Here is a 7294-nt window from a genome sequence, read left to right on the forward strand (position 1 = left end):
CCGTCAGAGCAAGGAGGCCTTGGCATCCCAGAACCACTCTACCAAGAGTAAAACGGCCCATACATGTTCAGATTTTGGGAACGTTTGGATATAAAGCAACTTCCATTTGAGGTCTCCCAAGGATATCGTCAGATATCCCATAAATGTGCAGATTTTATTGGTATCTGACTGAAATTTTGTAATCTGGTCAATCAAATAAACAACCGCTCACCATGTTACAAAAATTATCAGGACTAATTCTGAGCCCACGCACGGCCCGAAAATCATATGACTGCATATAAACTAACCTGTTCTGTGCCCGCTCAGACCAAATCAATGTAGGTCTCCATAAAACTAAATTGTATAACACAGCTCTTATGTAAAACCCTGCTTCATCTAAATAAACCATTTTCATAAATATTTACTTTTTTTAGTAGTATGTACTTCTAAATAGAAAATTGCCATTTTAAGAATTAAGGGCCACCTCCTGGGATCATAGGATTCACAGTGCACACAAACAAGCCAAGGCATACATACATGCTAGGCCCCATCAGCCAATTATTGGACAGAGTTCTGTGTTTTGCTCCCACACTACTTCCTGTTACAGTTAGAGCTGCATTATTTCTGTCCTGTGATAATGATGTAAAAGGGAAATATTTATTGATATATATATTCCAGTTTGATGAGATTCTTTAATAGGTCACTTAAAGGAGAAGGCAAGTCATGTTGGCATTTTACTGTTAATAGGTTAGCGACATTAGTGCAAGCTACAACGCTATATTTATTCTACAGAAAGCTTTACCATACCTATGTAAACAGCCCTAGAAGCTCCCTCTGTTTGTTTAAGAAAGCAGCTGCCATTTTAGATTGGTCTCCGTAGCTTCTTGCTGTTGCTCTAGCCATTGGTAGCTCAGATCACACATTCTGATGGGAGGGGGAGTGCATTCTTATGAATTCTTATTGGAGGGGGGATCAGGAGAAGGGAGAGAGGAGAGAGCTGCGCAGACTTCGGCCCTGGAAATGAATGGTTTTTCTGAGAGAGTAAGTCAGATACCAAAATACATGTATACACAAAAGAAGACCAGAAATCCTGTGTTTCTTTCGATAGAGGACTCAGTGCAGCTTTATTGTGAGTGCTTATGGCTGTATTTATATAGACCTTTGTGATAAACTTGCTTAGTTTTTACCTTTCCTTCTCCTTTAACATAATATAAACTCTGTATTCATTCTGGGGGTATAGTTTTCCTTTAACCCTTTGGAATTAATCTCTACTAATAAAATCCATTTAATAATAATAATGGGGTGGTTTGTTTTTTTCCTTCCCTGATTCTGATTACAGGTTCAATCCTTACAAATGCATTGGTGATAGACACTTGGATAAGGACACCATGCAGTAACAGGACTACATGTAGGACTACAGCCAGGTCATCCATTGAGGTACATTCATCAAAGCAGCAGAGCCAGCAGCAATATTCACTGATGCAACATGTTACCCTTGTAGACAGCCATGCCCAACAACAGTGAGTTTACCACAGGTTTTATTGAAACTGTCCTGTGTGATGGTGAAGTATCAGATTCAGAGGAAATGGAATTTAAGCAGTTTAAAAAATTATTGAAAGATGTAAAATGGCAGTCAAATTGGCAGCTGAATTCTGCCTGAATATGGCCAACTATACACTGGCCAGCTATGCAACTGTGGTTAAAGAGGTTAACTGGGTCAATGTAGTCACAGTAGGGCATTCTATTCCACAAAAGTTGGCACAAATCAATTTAGGATGTGCTGAGAATGACAGGCATTCAATTAAAAAACAGAAAAAGCCTTGCATGTAATATATGAGCAGCTAGTTCTTGTGCTCATCCTGTATAAGAATTCTTTCCATGCCCATACACAGGCTACAGATTTAGAGACAGTGAGAAGAGATTGGAAACAAGAGTAGCGAGTAGGAAGTACAGAATGGAAAGTGAAAGTAATTAGCAGTATATGATTGACAGATGAGTTTTTAAATACCTTAGGTATGGACAGTCCCGATTTTAACAGCTCAGCCTGCAGTCCTGAATTCTTATAGAAAAGTCTCTCATTTCCCTTTGATCTCCTGCACCGAACAGCAAAAAAAGATACAAAGTTTCTCAAATTTATAGATAAGCAGGCTTTTAACAGAGAGCCCAGTTTGCTCAACTCCTGCACTTAGATACAATTGCAACTAATAAGATTAACAGGTCTCTTGGGGGAACTGAGACTTGCATCTTTAGGCTGATGCCACACGAGGCGTAGGGCTGAAATTTTCAGCAAGCGGAAAAACGCTTGCCGAAAATTCAGCCCTACGCCTGCTACTTGTGCCTGCACCCGAATAAATGGGATACGCTCGGGTGCAGGCACATGTAGCCGATATACGCATGAAAACGCGAGAGAATGCAAAGTCTCGCATTTTCATGCGTATATCGGCTACATGTGCCTGCACCCGAGCGTATCCCATTCATTCGGGTGCAGGCACAAGTAGCAGGCGTAGGGCTGAATTTTCAGCAAGCGTTTTTTCGCTTGCCGAAAATTTCAGCCCTACGCCTCGTGTGGCATCAGCCTAAAGGACAATTTCACCTTTATTAGCAAAACTGTAATAACACATAAAACAAGACCCCAAAACCCCCAGAAGTTTTTTACATAACCTTCCAAATTTTGTAAAATGGGAGTGGTACTTAGGGGGTACTTAGGGTCACAAAATGGGCGTGGTCAAAAAAAATTCCCCGCACTACATGCAGCATTTATTTTTGTCCCTCTTTAAATTTTTCAAACGTTGGGAGGCATGGGTATGTATATTTTAATAAAAAAAAGAATTTGGGTTTGTCATGATGGAACAATAAGGTCTAGCATAGAAAGGGTTATGCTTTCCAATTCAATAAGCATTTTAGAACCTGTATTCCAAGGAAATCCCTCATAGTAGGGGATAATTCACAAATGCCCCATAAAAGACCATGAGGACAGACTGTCTTGCTAGGGGACTGTAAGGAATTACGACAGGGCCAAATGAATAAATAGTTCAATTATCATACCTATAATATAGTGCAGTGATCTGTCATTTTATGCCCATAACATAAATTTATTTTACTACAGATAAAAATAATTGTGTCCATCCATTACCTTATAGCTAGGGCTCCCCTAGGAGTCCAAACACTCCCCAATTATGATTCATCTGAATGTTACCTAGTATTCTGATGAGTCCAGAATAATCTGTGTTAGTTTTGGTCTTTATGGAAAGAGAATTTTGTTCCTGATTTCATAATTTTTTAGTAAACATACAAGCAGTTTAGGTTGATTAAATATTAATGTCACCAGTACAGCCTGTTTCTCCTCCATATAAGGCAGGCTAACTTGGTCCCCTGGCCCAAGGTTTGCTGTGCTCTGGGAGAAGCAATCCCAGGGTGCCTGAAATTTCACAGTAAGGTGGTGGCTCACGCTGCACAAGTAAGTCACTTTGCACATAGTGCTTTATGTTTTTATGCTACACTTGATTCTCCTGTCCCAGCCTTTTGGATAATGCAGATAACATTTTTATAATTTCTGATGTGTGATATAATGTCTGAGGCTACACAGCACATTTTATCTATCACTGCACTTTTTAATATATGACTTTTTCCAGTCAGGGTGCAATTGTCCCTTTAGGGCATACCCCACAGACCTTGGGGAGGACTGTGTGGCCATTAAGTTTACAGTCCTTTCTGAACCCAAAAACAAGACTTTGGCCTTGGAAGAGACCCTGGGGGAAGCTTCGAACAAACCCAGGAGAAAGGGAGTCTCCCTAGCCATGAGTCTGAAGACCCTTGCCCTTTGGTGCCTTATGGCCCAGGGGTCAGAAATAAAGGGGCCCTCCATAGCTTCAATAAAGAAGGGCTTAAAGACTTGTGTTTTTTTTAGAGTGTCTAGGCCTGTGGGAATCCAGTATTGATCCTTGTCATTTTAGAACTGTTTTTTTTTTTTGCACCCTTTGTGCACGTCTGATTTTGCACATTGCACTTTTACAGTTTTCACACTTAGGATATACAAGCATGACCTCGGCTTTAAGAAAAAATAATTTTATCATTTTTTATTTTGTAACTTTTTGCTACACTGTATGTTATTCTGTAATATTATCTAGTCTTTTTGTATAGTCCATGCACTGTCCACTTTGGATTATTAAATTTAAAATGTAATAAGTTCTTAATGAACCTTTTACCTGAAAGGAAGTTGTGTCTTCACCCTTTTTGCTAGTCAGAAAGAAAAGTATGTCTGTTTAATCATTTGTCTGCTTTTAGGGAAATTTTGGCCTGTGTGTAGATTGACTTGACCTGTCTGCTGGAGTGTCTGTTATCAGGTCAATATAGGGGTTCAAAATAGGCCCTAACATTCCATGTACATAGAGGCCCACACAACCCCCCACCAGCCCACTAAATAGTGACTGTCTGTGGCGTCTTATGGCAACCCCTCTAGCATTTGCCAGAACCCATAAATTGCCAGTTCAGGCCTACCTGTTATAGTGGTTAGCTAGAAAGCATGCAGTTAGCCTCTGATAGGAGTCTGTGTGCAACAGAAAGTCAAGAGTCGGGTTCTTACAGCCCTTAAACGTGATGGTGGCAACTTTTAAGTTTTTCGCTGTTTTGGGTGTGACTGCATATGTTAGCGAGGAACTGTGTGTTTGATGTGTTAACCATTAGAGCCGCACACTTTTCCATGAGAGTCTGCGGTGGCTTTCATGAGAGGGTTCCATGTTTAATTTGAAAAGGATTTATACAGCTTTTGTCCTAGTGGCAGGTTCCCTTTAAACTACTTCATTAAAAGCTTTGATGTATCTATTTCTCTTGTGTAAAGTGCTAAAAATATGGAGGAACTCTTCAACAGTTAATGAATTCTGTCAAATGGGCAATCAGAAGAAATGCAAAATCATATTTAGATCTTAAAAATGGCTTGGATTTATCTTGTCCCCATCACTGAATTGGTTAAACTGCCATCCCATCTCTTTGTGCTGTTCTTGTCTGGATCCCTTGTTCCCTGCCCATTATTAAGTCTCCTTTCTGCAGCCCTGAGTGTGTCTCTTGCACAGCCCTCCTCCCCTTCCACCTCTGCCCCATCTCCACGTGGCTAGTCATGTGATCATGTTTACAGAGCTCTGCTGCAATCTGTCAGGGACAGGGTGATAATAATTATCCCTTGGCTTCTTGCCTGTGCTCCAGCCACAGAGCTGACTGGGCCACAAACACTGCCAAAATCAGATTCAGGGCCCATGGACAGATACTGCAAGACGGGGCCTGCTCAGTTCAGGAATACAAACAAGAGATCAAGGAACAAAGGAAAAGTAGATGCTGATACATACAGGTTAAAACCAACTTTACCCCAAATAGTTTTTTCTGGTGGGTCCCTAAGGTTTTCCCAGCCTCAAACAAATAACAAACATCATACTGCACTTTTAAAACATCAATAGCATATTTAGTTATTTTATTAATTGTGCATACTGGCAATCTGTGGAAATGCATGAGGGGGCTGCTATAAGATGCCATATGCAATCACTATTAATGGGCTGGTGGGGGCTGTTTTGTTCTCTGTGTACTTGAAATTCCCTGCCCTATTTTGAATCCAGGTCCAGACCTGAACACTAGGGCGACAAATCTTTTTACACATACCTGAAATCATTTATCATTCAAGCACTGATCTGGTTCACCAGCTATTCACACATAAAAAATATAATTATGGTCTGGGATGCTGGAAACCGAAGAAATGCAGCATTGCACTTGTTTTACATTATATAAACTAGGGTTGCACTGAATCCAGGATTCAGTATGAGAGTCAACCAATATTTTAAGATGAATCCATGCCTCTGGCCGAACCGAATCTGAATCGTCATTTTTTGTTACATAAACAGGGAAGTTGAAAAATTTTCACTGTGTGCTAAATGCACAGTTGTCTTTAACCCTTCCTTGTCCTAATTTGCATATACAAATTAGGATTCAGTTTGGTATTCAGACTAATTTTTTGCAAAGAATTTGGTGGTTCAGCCAGACCCTAAAATCGTGGATTCGGTGCATCCCTATTACAAACCCCCACCTTGCCTGAGGCAGTAACCTGCCTTGTGGTTGAAACACTTCTGCCACAAGGTAAATATGAATTTATCCTGCACACAGTTCAAAGTAGTTCTTTGAAACACAAACAGGCACAGGCACTATAGTAACCCCCCTTAAAGTAGCCCAAATCATTAAGCTACCACTTTGTAGTGTGTCAGTGTAAATCAATTTAATGTACTCGTAATAAGCATAGATAGGACAGTTTCTAAATCCCCTGGTTAAGTTACGGTGCTGACAGGACACACACTATACCACATACTTTACACCAACTGCATTCTACCTTTTGGCTTATTAACAGCCACATGGCATAAAGATCATGTTAATTCCCAAGTGTACTTGTGTCTATATGTATGGATCACATATACTCACCCCAGACTGCCCCTCCACACGAAGTTGGCACCTTATTGGCCAATGTATGGGGTCCTTCTGACAGCCTGCCTAACATTATGTGGCTGAAAATAGGTGAGACATCTATCAGGCAGGTTTAACTGTGATGTGTAATATTAAAGCATACAGTAGCAGCAACAGGGCTGCTATCAGGAATCACAGGGCCCCATACTACTAATTTAGCCCCCCCCCAAAGGACCCTCTGCACAAATCATGCTTTTAAGTCTCTTGGGGCCTGCTTTGCCATGAGGCCCCTTACTGCAGGACCCCCTGTACCACTTTGATAATAGTCCTGCTTAACAACATGGCCCCAGTGAATTGCCTTGCAATATATGAAACAGTGCCCCAGTATTTTATAGCAGAGTGACCCCATCTTGACGCAGAGGCTCTAGCATTTAATACAAACTTCCTTAGCATTTTATGAATAGCTTCAGCATTTTGTGACAGATTGCCCAAACGCTATATGATAATATAGTGATAATTTACTTAAAGGAGAAAGAAAGGCAAAATCATCTGGGGGTGCCAAAATGTTAGGCACCCCCAAGTGACTTTAATCGCTTACCTTTTACCCCGGGCTGGTGACCCTGCTCGGAGAGAACAGCACAAGCCCGGGGTAGCAGCAATCACTTCCTCCTTCCTGGTTGCCTGCGCGTGCATGCGCAATAGAGTGAAAAGCCGAACTTTAACAGAGAAGTTGGCTTTTCACTCTAATGCGTATGCGCTGACCGCTGGCATTTTCGGAAAGGGAAGCAGGAAGGAGGAAGCGCTCTGCTACAGGTACCCCAGGCTGGTGCTGTTTTCTCCGAACAGGGGCACCAGCCCGGGGTACAAGGTAAGCAATTAA

The sequence above is a fragment of the Xenopus tropicalis genome, chromosome 8 (genome assembly GCF_000004195.4).
Source record: "Xenopus tropicalis strain Nigerian chromosome 8, UCB_Xtro_10.0, whole genome shotgun sequence".
NCBI classification, from domain to species: Eukaryota; Metazoa; Chordata; class Amphibia; order Anura; family Pipidae; genus Xenopus; species Xenopus tropicalis.